The sequence below is a fragment of the Manis javanica genome, chromosome 2, assembly GCF_040802235.1.
Source record: "Manis javanica isolate MJ-LG chromosome 2, MJ_LKY, whole genome shotgun sequence".
Classification (NCBI taxonomy): Eukaryota; Metazoa; Chordata; class Mammalia; order Pholidota; family Manidae; genus Manis; species Manis javanica.
The window spans coordinates 206,189,678-206,200,098 of NC_133157.1; the positions used below are offsets into that span (position 1 = coordinate 206,189,678).

A 10,421-nucleotide genomic window follows, 5' to 3' on the forward strand; every position below is an offset into this window, starting at 1 on the left:
GACTGGCTATTGACTGGGCTAGCCTAGGCTCATTCACATGAAGGTGATCTCGTGAAGTTTCTGATTCTGCCACACACGCCGATGCACACCGATCAAAGCAGGCCACAGGACCAACCCAGACTCAAGAGGCGAAGGAACACAATCCAGCTTTTGATGAGAATATCTTCAAGGTCACATTGCAAGAACATGGAGACTGGGAGGGAGAGGGTTTGTGGCTTTTTTATGTAACGGACCACAGTAATTAATACATCATCCTTGTTCTTAAGGGTTGTATAATCTCATTATGGATACAGAACATAAGTATGAGCAGATAACCAGTTACTCTGAGTACATGTACTAATAAAGTAGAAGAGAGAAATCAGGATTCTTCACCAACAATGTGGGATTTAGAAGAGTGTAAGAGAGGGAAGGGCATTGCAAACACAGAGAATGGTAGCAAAGACGTATTAGTTTTCTCCTATTGTCATAAACATTACCAGAAACTTTGTCACTTAAAATAACTCAAATTTATTATTTTACAGTTCTGTAGTTCAGAAGCTGTGGGGATGGTCTCCCCAAGCTAATATAGAAATGTTGGAGGCTGTGTTCCTTTCTGGAAGCTGTAAGGGAGAAGCCAGTTCTTGCTCCTTTGGGTTGCTGGCAGAATTCAGCTCCTTGTGGTTGGAGGACTGAGGTCTATGTCCTGCTGGCTGTAAATCTAGGACCATACCCAGTTTCTAGAGGCTGCCACTTTCCTTAACTCACATTCTCCTTTCTCCATCTCCAAAGCCATCAATGGTGGGCTGAATCCTTCTCATGTCATATTTCTTTGACTTTGTTGTGCAGGTTTTTTAAGATCTGGTGTTTTCCTTGAGGAAGAGTGATATAGGTGTTCTCAATGAAGCATATTTAGTATTCTGAGGTTTAAACAAGTTTTAAAAATGCTGGCATAGATCCAAAATGGCACAGGCAGAGAAGGGGGTCCATGGTCTCTTTGCACTAAAAATGGGGCACATGAGACTAATGGGTATTAAAGCCAGGCAAGGCCAAATCATTTCCCAGACTTTAAGGTCTAGAGGAATTCTTTAAGATTTTCTCATTTAAAACTCACATTTGACAGACGAGAAAACTGAAGCCCAGAGGACAAATTACTCGCCTTGACACACTGCTGCTTAGTAGCAAAGCTCTGCAGGCATCTGGCCACCACTTTTCATTATTCACAGACTTCGGGCGTGAGCTGAGGGTGAAAGTATTTTCTTTTCCCTGTGGCCTTTCATTTTACATTAGTCTGCCAAGGAAGTGTCTGGAATAAGGGGAGTTAAGCAGGGAGAGGAAGGGACAGAGGGCTTTGGCCATTGTGTGATAAAGATGTTGTGGTGACTCAGTGCCCTGTGACCTGCAGATGACGAGAAGGGGAAATGGTGAGTAGCTCTGTCCAGGAGAACACAAAAGGCCAAACAGACCTCTGGAAGGCAGTGTACAAGAACAGAAAGCACACTCAACAGACGTGGTTCAATAATCACGTATGGAGACTGTTAGGTAGTAGATGCTATAGAATGTTCTAGAAAATACCACCTGGCTTTGTATGCATCCTTTCCATTCTATAAGCATTTTTTTCTCACATCATCTCCTTATTTGACACTTCCTTAGATTAGCCAGGGTTCCTGGTGACTCTGGCTCACCTAAACACTATTTTTGGAAAGAGGCAGGTGAGTGAGACAATGACAGGACCCAGAGCTGCTTTGGGAACAAGGAAGCAGGCACGAAAGGGCAGTGTCTTTTGGGCTTCACCTTTGCCCTGCCTTGTCCCTGCTGTTTTCAGTTTGTGTGATACCCTGCTCAGGATCCCACTCCAGAGTGGCGCACAGGCGCACTCCTGGACCAGGGGAATGCTGGGCATCTTGATATGCAGCTCCTTCAAGCCGATATCCAAAGTCAACTCTGAATGCTATTGACAGAAGACAGGCGAATAACAACAGATGTCTCCTACCCATCCTATGAGGTGGGATGCTAGATGAAAGGATAAATGAGAAAGCTGAGGCCCAGAGAGGTGAAGTGACTTTCCCAAGGTCTCATAGCTACATATAGCAAAGTTTTATCACCAGACCCTGTTCTTTCTATCAAAAGGCGCAGGTGAAATTTATTCCTAGAGAAATTTATACCTTTTTTGTTGCTGTGTCATCCTGGTTCCCACTCCTCCTCAACAGGAGTCCCATCACCCATCACCTGCCCATCATCTCTGGACTGTGAGGCCATACTTTTACTTCGCTCCACTCCTGGGTCCCCAGATTTCCTGGTACCACTGAAGAATACACTGAAGAATGTTTCACACTATGTGCTAATTGAAAGGATTACTGCCAGCTTGGTCTTCCAGATACTATGGAAGTCGTGGAAGTCGTTTCTTACCTCTTATTCCACTGATGCCCTTCTTGCTGGGATTTGGAGTGTGTGGGATTCATTGTGTGGAGATCAGGGAAGGCAGGAAGTCATCTATGCCATGTTTTTTTCTGATGAGGTCAGCCTACAGTTGGGCCTGACCATGTGTTCATGGCCCCATCACGATACTATTGTTTAGAAGTGAGTTAACTTTTAGGGACAATGGTTCAAAAACATATGGTTCCCCATTGTCTATAGGAAAAAGCCCATATCCCTTGCTTAACTCTCTCATGTATGGCTTCTGGTATCTGGGTTGCTGGTCATGGAAGGATTTGGAGTCTCTGGGAACAGTGGGAAAGAATGACATGTTCTAGTGACGTCTGCCGGGGTACAGAATGGAGAGGGCGACATGTTTGATGTGTCTTTGATGTTCAGACTGAAGCTTTCCATGCTCGTCTCCTGATCTACCATTCTTGCTGTACCTCCCTTCCTCTTCTTCTGTAATTTCTCTACCCTTTGATATTGTGCTTAGAGAATTGAAATTATCTGAAATGTTTCTTCAAATGAAGTTGCACATAGAAATCCAATGTATAGAATAAATAAAAAACTGAGATGAAATGGGAAGGGGTTTCAGAGCCTCCTGTGGGCCTGAGGATTTGCCTTGGAACCTTCTGGAAGCACCCATCTATTCACCGCCCACTTTCTACTCTTCCGTGGACATACTGCATGCTCTCCCCTCTTTGCTTTTCTTCTCTCTGTTTCCTTAACATGGAATGATGTCCTGCCAATGTTCTAAGATCTCAGAGGGAGGGCACCCCTTCCCTAAAACCATCCTTAATACCCTCCTTCTGGACACATTCTCTTTGAAAACTAAAGCATTTCTCTTGAACTTCTTTCTTGGCTTTTATGGTTGCTCAGGTAAGTACAGTTTGCCCTGATATGCTATAGATGTCTCTAGATCCCTGTGTATGAGTAATCTGGGGTCTCTGTAGTCAATACTGGTAAAAATGTTAATATTTTTATGTATGGATATTGTTTATTTTGTTTGCAGCTTTTGCAAACTCTTTGTAGTTTTCTACCTCTTACAGCTGCATGGTGTTCCTGAGATGAGTTGGTTTAATTTATGCAAAATGCTTTTAATAGTGTGGGGCATAGAGTATGTGCTCAGTAAATGTTAGTTATTACTATTATTGTAATTATTATTACCTCAACACCATTAGGATGAGAACCCTTCTCCACTTTGACTTCATGCCCAGGCTCCTGCCCAAAGCCTGACTTTGCTTTTCAGTGGGATGCAGGACAAAATGAATCTTTTGATTCTGGGCTTAGATTCTGGGTGTATGGAGTGAGACTTAGTCATGGCCTCATTCACAGTCTCAGAACCTTCACACTTGTCCCACCTGCTTGGAGAAGCTTGGATGCACCCAGAGGATTTTGCATTTCCCAACCCCAGTCTGTGCTCTGGGGAAGAGATAACTTCAAAAGTCTTACAAAGGCCCCCTCACAACAGCTCCGTGACTTCCTGCAGGAACTGATCCTGCTGAGGACAAGACCTGCTGAAAGGCAGGAGAAAGCTGTGTCAGCTGCAGCCATGTTTTCTCAGGTGGGCTTCTCCCAGGGGGCCCATCCGTGTCTGTTCCCAGCATGTGCCTTTAAACCCAAGCAGCAAAAGAGTGTCCTTTTGCTAAAGAGGCCAAGAACCTTTCAGGAAACTGCTCCCTGGGGGGGACATGTTGGGATGTCAGGTCCTTGGCTGGAGTCATTAAGTGAATTTACAACATGATCTGCTGCAGACAAAGTATCTGTCCTGCTAGGAAGGCCTTTAGCTGGGTCTTGGGTGCTTGTTTTTTCGGGAACTTTGCTTCTCCTTTGTAGGACCTGTTTGCCTTCACAACTGTCAGACAACTGGCATTTCCTAAATTTACCATGTTCTTTTTCACCTTTGGGCATCTACTCAGAAAAATCACGCCCCTCCTTTTCCCATTCACCCTTTAGGCTTCTGTTCACACACTCTTGCCCCCAGAAGTCTTTCTTGAGCCCAGAGACTTTTGGACTCTTTCCCTTCAGCACCATGTCCCTGCCCCCACCACGATGCTCCTGACTCCGGGAATCACGGCCTGTTTCCCTGTCTGAGTCTCCTGCTGGAGAGTGACCTGCCTGCCCCCAGGGACAGTGTTGTTTTTTTCCAGGGCTGTGACTCTGGGGCCTGGCCAAGGACTGGTCAAAAGAAAGGCACAAATGAATGAATGAAAACAATGAACAAGTAAATGAATGAATAAAAGAATTAAGACTAAATGGTTATTTCTGTTGATCTCATTGTCAAGGATCTGACCCAAGTATGAGAAGGTGACAAGTGACACAGGACAGATTTTCAAATACTGCTCCTCAGCAGCATTCTTTTAGTAGCGAGACTGGGTGCAGCACCTCAGTTTCTGGAACAGACAAAAGTAGGGCTCTGGTTACAGGAGGAACAAAACCCTACTGGGGTCACTATCCCTTTCTTCCTTTGGGGGCACCTACGCTCCTTAGGCTGAGTTTGTCCCCAAAAGGATAGTGCTGTTTTGAAAAGAACTGAGCAAGAGGGACTATATCCCAGCCAGGGTCCTGGTTTCCTTATTAGCTGTGGCTGATAGTACTTAGGACACACACAGCCTGGGCCAGTTGCTCTGCCAAGTGATTTGTTCATACCAATTTCTCATCCTCACAGTAATCCTATATGGTGTTGTCTATGCTTATTTCTATTTTAGGAGGACACTGAAGCATAGAGAGGTTAAGTAACATGCTCGGGGTCTCATGACTACTGAGTAGCTGAGACAGGAATCAAACCCTGGATTATCTGCCTCTAGGGGCTGAGCCCTGAGCTCTCAGCCACCTGCAGCTAAACAACAGAGCAGCCCCGAGAACATCTGCCGTCCACTGAGTGCCTTGTGGCCAGGCACCGCGCAAAGCCCCTAGTAAACATTACTCATTCAGTCCTTCCTGCACCTCTGTGAAGTTCAAGTCGTTACTGCCTTGTTATCACACTGATGCCAGAATCAGCTCTATCTACACATCTTTGAGGGTTATCAGTAACACCTCTTGCCAACAACGGGTTAAGAAAAAAAAAATTAGCCCAATGTTTGCATCCATTTTGTGACAAGATAACCTTTCTCTTCTTTTTCTTTTTAAAGAGAAACACAGATTACTTGAGACCAACGATGCTAATTAGTCTTGGCTGCCTCAGCAGGATAAAATAAATTGACTAATGTACTTTTATTTTGGAAGCAGAAGGTACGAAAGAGGCTGCCTCTGCGCTGACTGTGCACCGAGAGACAGATTCTTGTTTCGTATAAATTGTCTATGAAAATTCCTCTAGACGAATGCAGGACGGAAAGCTGGCACAAGTCCTAGAGTGGGATAAAGACGTTTGAAAATCCTTTCAGAAACAGTAACTTAGATGCCTCTCCAATCTGCCCCATTTCTGTCTATTTCTGCCAAGAAATACAACCCTCTTACAGGATTCTCAATGTACTGGAAGACTCCAGAATGATACAGAGAATAGGAATTATTGCTACTTCTCACAGTGGACAATTCAAAACATCATAGACCTTTTTCTGATTAGACTCTCAAGGGCTGAGGGTTCTGTCATAAGAAGTCTAATGAGACGTGCTTATATTAATGGCTATCCCTGTCCTGAACTTCAGGGACTCTCTGTGTACTATGAAGGCAGGAAGCTTCATCCAGCACAGTCAGGAAGGACCAAGGGCAATGGTATTCTTTCTGAAAACCAGGAGGATGTGATTATGAGGCTGTGGGATTTGCTGAATTCATTAGTATTTTGGTTCTGTTCTAGGCCATGCAGGATTGCACTTCCCTGACCTCATTAAAGTTAGGCATGACTTGTGTGACTTGCTGTGGGCAATGAAAGGTGAGTGAAAGCCATATTTTATCAGCTCTGAGAAAAGATGTTAAGAGCCAGTGTGATTTTCCATGTTCTTTTTCCTTCTGCCAGGCAACATTTGAGATGGTGACTGATTCTTTGGCCTGGGGATGATGGTTAATTTTATGTATCAACTTGGCTAGGGTATGGTGCCTGGATGTTTGGTCAAACACCAGACTATATGGTACTGTGAAGATACTTTTTTAGATGTGATTAACATTTAAATCACTAGAGTTTGGTAAAGCAGGTTATTACCCTCTATAATGTGGAGGGGTCTCATCCAATCAGTTGAAGTCCTTAAAAGCAAACTGAGGTTTCCCAAAGAGGAAGGAATTCTTGGCAGCCTGAACCTAGGGACCTTTTCTGAGTTGCTAGCCTGCTGCCCTGTGAAATTCAGACCCAAAGCTACAACATCAGCTCTCATCTGAATTCCCAGCCTGCTGGTCTACCTTGTAGATTTTTGGACTTGCCCCACCATCATGTGAGCCAATTTCTTAAAATAAATCTCTGTATATGTCCTATTGGTTCTGTCTCTTCTTTTCTAGTACACTGGGTGAAGGTGGACTGGAGCAGAAATTCTAGCCAACTCAAAATGGAAATAAGCAAGGAATAACCTTTGTTGTTAAAAGCCACTGGGGTTTTGGGGTTGTTATTACAGTATAACCTAGACTATCTTACTATTGGGGAATCTGTTCCATTCACTTACTTTTTTTTTCCTTGTACTTTTTCAGGAACACAACTGAATCTCAGTGGACCTTGTGATTCAGTTTAGCTTAAATAAACTTAAAATCATTCTAATGATTACCCTTCTCTAAATATTGATATGAAATATCAAAACCAAATCTACATATTAGTTGAAAGAAAGAAAGGTTGGAAAGAAATTATCATTAGGTGATGACTTATTTCTGAACCAGGTACTGAGTCAGGTGCTTGGCATATGTTGTCTTATTTTCTAAAACTAGTTTATAAGGTATGTATTGGATGTAGAATTTAGAGTCAGAATTACGTATTCTAAAGCCTATGATAATTCTGCCCATTAGGATTTTTAACAGCAGGCTAGGAATTTATTGCAATGGCATTAGGTAGCTCACAGAATAGATGGGAAGGACCGGAGGGAAGATTCATAGAAGGACAGATATGACAGGGCAACACGGGTCTAGGAAGCAGGATTGCTTCAGCAGTCTCACTGGTTGGTGCTGCTGGAGTGAATGTGGGATGTACTCTTCCTGGTTCTGGTTTGTGCCATTTCTGGTCCAGGTCAATGACCTGAGTTCAGCTGACCTAGCTTGGATTTTGAGCTCATCTGACCGTGGCTCTTCCATGGATGGTCCTGGTAAAACTACCTACCATTGGGCCTAGGGGCTTCCTAGAAGGACACTTGGGGCCTTTGTCATACAAAATTCTCTGTGTGTGGTGGGTGAGGGCAGGGAGTGGGGTGAATGTTAGGGAGCCCAAGGGAAGAGCAATGGCAGGTATCCGCCGCTTTGTGAGGGTCTGCCTTACGCCACTTCTCTTTTATGGAAGACCTACACCGGTACCGGTTTTCGCCAATGGAAAGAAATCTGGAGAGAATTTTTGCTTTTATGACAAAAGGCAACAAAAGGCAGAAAGCAAAAACAGCATCTAGCACTCATTTTGCCATAAGCTGCAGGCTGTCACCAAGTGGCTGCCGGCGGCCTGCCAGGCTCCTTCCCCGGGAACCACGCTCGGCATGTCAGCACAAGCCGTTGGAGCTTTGGACTGTGTCTGTGAGCGTCTGTGCTTTATTTCTGTTTATTTTGTGCAAGATGCACCCTTTAGTATCAGAAAAGCCTCAGGCGATTTTTGATAAACTCAAAATTTTCCCGTATAAATTAAAAGCTAGTTACGTCTGCACTTTATGCCATTTTGACTTCAGAAAGCTTTCATAGGAATCCTCTACTTCCAGATACTGGGGGAGCCTGTAAATGACATGGTTTGGCTGGACGAGGCCCCATGTTCTGCCTGTTGTCTTGAGGTAGTATTAATAAAGGCCATTTGCATTCTTATAAATGTCCTGGTTTGGAGCATAGATAATGGGGTCACCAAGCAGTGCCCCATATCACAGCACTATTACTCAGCTGAAGCCTTGAGTAGCTGAAATGGGGCATTTCAGACGGTGCAGAGGGCTATTACAGATCTGTTTTTCCTTTGGATTTGTTTTGGTTCCACACAAATAAACTAAACTCCTGAATCATTTTTATTCAGTTGGTTATTATCCAGTTCTACCAGCTAGAAATCATATGTACCCTTTGCTGATGAAGAAGTACACTGTTTTTTGGTGACACTCTGTCTTCCTTCTGAAGAGAAGGACTAGTGGTGGTGGCACTGAAACAATTTCTAAGCTCTGTGCAGGGTTTTGAATTTCTGAGAGGATGTACCAAGGGCTTGTATCAGGCTGGATATAACCATGAGCAGGTCCTCTAGAGCCTACTTCTTAGATGGCTTTTGAATCTATCCATTCCACCTTCTTTGCTAATACCTTGGTTCAAGCTGCTGCCATCTGTCACCGAGATCACTGCCTCCCGACTGACACTTGGCTTTCAGTTTCCTCTGGTCAGTCCATTTGCTACAGGGCAGTGGGAGTGATCTTCCTAAATGGATCACATCAGCTTGCTCTGACAGCTCGCTGTAGCTCTTGGTTAAAGTCCAAATGCCTTCATCTGGCCTGGGAAGTCTGCCTTAGCTGGTCTCGCTTACCTCTTCTCAGTGCTCCATCCATTACTTCTGATGCTCAGGTCTCTTGAAGATCTGGAAATCTCTCTGTTTGCCTTTCCCCCTTAACTCCTATTTACCCTGAAATCTTAGCTTAGTGTTTGTAATGGTCACCTTATTAGTACTCGTCTGTGCAGAGCATGTATTTATATGCCAGATGCCATGCTAAGTGCTTCACAGCGGGTATATCTGACATGGTCCTTTTAGCAGTTCTAGTAAGTTGATGTTACTATTATCATTATCATCCTTATTTTATAGACCAGGAGGTTGGGGTTCAGAGAAGATAAATGCATTGCCAGGATATGCAGCTAGTAAGAGGTAGAGCCAGGATTTGAACCTGGGAAAGCAGGCAGAGACTGTGCCCTTAATCCCCTGCTACATGGCTTTTTTAGTGTTTCCTCCAGGTGGGCTTTGTCTTCCCTGACTTTGTAAGTCTGCCTTTTCTCAGTGCTTTCATAACACAGAACTTTCTCCAGCGGAGTTCTCCGTTCTCACCACCCTATAATGTAAGGCCCACGAGTCTGGTGTCTATTTCATTCTTTCTTACTCAAGAAGGCAGAGTTTTTGTTACACAGTAGGTGCTCAATTAATGTTGGTTGGCTGGGTGATTTAAAATAGGATGCTGGCATTTAGGTCTTGATAAGTTATCAAATGCCTATTCCACCCTGTCTCCCTGCCTGTTCCTCTGATTATCCTCCATTACTATTGGTCTAAGAACGGTTTCACCTACTGCATTAGTTTTTCATATCCCTCTCTAGGCCTTGGCCTGTAATATTTCTTCCCTGTACATTTTTCTTTTCTGTCCTCTGCTAATTCATGTTCTTGCTTCAGGTACCATTAGGGCACGAGTCTTCTTTGGCATACTTGTCTGGCTTCTCTTGCCGTTTCCCTTCAGCCGGGACTCGTATGACTGGCCCTGGGAATGGCAACAGACCCATTTTATCCCCTGTATATGTCTTCCCTTCATCAAGGAGGTGGGCCTATCACTGATGATTAAACGGCCACCTTCCCCAGTTTCCCTGGTAGATAGGAAAGAGGCTTTTGATTGACTTAATTTCGGCCAGTTATTTAAGCTTTATGAATGAATTCAGGAAGTGTCCATACAGGGAAGAGACAGGTATTTTTTCTTACTTTTCCTCCATCCCATTGTCAGAGGTGTTAGCTGGAGCTCTAGTGAGCAGGAGCAATACTCCAGAGAGGGTGGCATGGTAAGCTGGTAAGGGGCTGAGTCCCAGACAGATTTGCATTGCTTCCAGACCATCTCTAGACTGTCTACTCTTGAATTCTTTTACATCACTGAACAATAGGCACTCTTATTTTTAGCTTCCCTGTTATATGCAGCAAAACCCAACCCTGTCTGATACACTTGATCTCTGGGAGCCTCCATATGCTGGACATGATGAAAGCTGAGTGA

At 44.1% G+C, this 10,421-nt stretch overlaps 1 long non-coding RNA gene across 16 annotated transcripts in view; it reads left to right on the forward strand.

The window, feature by feature from the left end:
• The window catches only part of LOC108390496 (uncharacterized), a 76,097-nt gene extending 69,141 nt beyond the window's left edge, over nt 1–6,956 (forward strand). For all 16 annotated transcript variants that reach the window (XR_012128456.1, XR_012128449.1, XR_012128450.1 and 13 more), the window contains one exon: nt 826–6,956. This is a non-coding gene — a long non-coding RNA (uncharacterized lncRNA). The remainder of the gene's footprint in view (nt 1–825) is intronic.
• Nucleotides 6,957–10,421: the final 3,465 nt, after the last annotated feature.